This window comes from Chlorocebus sabaeus, chromosome 29 (genome assembly GCF_047675955.1).
Source record: "Chlorocebus sabaeus isolate Y175 chromosome 29, mChlSab1.0.hap1, whole genome shotgun sequence".
In the NCBI taxonomy this organism is placed as follows: domain Eukaryota; kingdom Metazoa; phylum Chordata; class Mammalia; order Primates; family Cercopithecidae; genus Chlorocebus; species Chlorocebus sabaeus.
In genome coordinates this window covers 16,723,856-16,725,230 of record NC_132932.1, presented here as the reverse complement: position 1 = coordinate 16,725,230, position 1,375 = coordinate 16,723,856, and positions in this window count along the sequence as shown.

Sequence of the window (1,375 nt, the reverse complement as noted above, 5' to 3'; positions counted from 1 at the left end):
AAAGAGGTAAATAATTGCCTGGATAAATGTATGTTAATTTCTGTAATTGTGTGCATCTCCAAAAGCTGTGGCTGTGTTAGAAGTGGGTTTTGTAAGCTGGAACGGAAGGCATTGGGTATTTCTCTGAAGGACCCTGGGCAACCCAATGTGAAGTGGAGGTCTTTGCTAGGTCCTGAGCCACACTGGAGACACTGAGTGTGGGTGGGCCTTGCCAAAGTGATGCCCCGCAGAACAGTGGGAAGTCCCCCATTGAGCCTAGAGTCAAGGAAGCAAATGTCTGCCATTTAGAGGAGCTACTTTGCCCTTGTTACTGGCCAAAATGTATTCAAAATACTGAGAAGCAGGTTCAGTGTACCTTGCTGCCTAATCAAGAGGTTTCTAACAGTAAAAAGAAACTTACAACTTATACTGTTTGCTTCCTGGGCTGTCCTATTCCATATGTAACCTCCAGCACCTGTGCCCAGGCCCGGAGGCTGGGTGAGGGAACTGGGCCTGACCAGCAGGCATGTTGGCGGCCGCAGCCCTCATGCTGATGAGGAGGCAGCTTTCCTGCCTTCTGGAGTATAGCCTAGCAGAAGGAGCCACAGGACTGGGGAGGAGTAGATAGCTAGGAATGTGGTTTCTGGAACACTAGGAAGAAAGCAGCCTGGGTGGGTGAGGCCCAGGACAGGCAGGCATTTCTTTCTGTACATCTAGGCCTGAGGTCAATTCTCCAGCATCTGTCCGTGGGAGCCCTGCCAAGGCTGTGCTGGGCTCTGTCTGCTCAGCCCTGTTATATCAGCTTCTAAGAAACCCTCTTGCCAACTCCACCCCTCATCTTCCCTCCCCACCCCCCAGGGAACTGCTGGGTGTAGTTTATATCATGGAAGTGGGGTGGGGAGGGTCCATGGCTGGCTCAGGGGCCTGGCCACATCTTCATGTGTATATCTACCAGCTTCTCTCCTGTCCCCATTCTACATCCTCAGACTCCAAAACCACAGATCGAGGCCCATGACTCATTACACCAAAGATCTGCCAGGGCCCCAGAGTCAGTTCCAGGGCCCCAGAGTCAGTTTCAGGGAGCAGGGCTTCCAGGTGTGCAGTAGAGTGGGAGCTAACAGAGTGAGTGTTTATGTGTCTGAGGGGGACCTGTGGAAAATGAGTATAAATATATGGATGTCTAAAAGGACTGACTGAAGACTCATAATTTTCTGTGCATATTTCTGAAGCTGCAGGTGAAAATAACTAGAAAAATAGGGTTTGGTTTGGCAGGCTACTTGGTATTATCTAGGAATACTTAAAATGCACATATTCTTTCACCCAGCATGTCATGGTTACAAGTTACGTATCTATCACATATGTGTATATATATATATTTCCACACATGTACACTAGA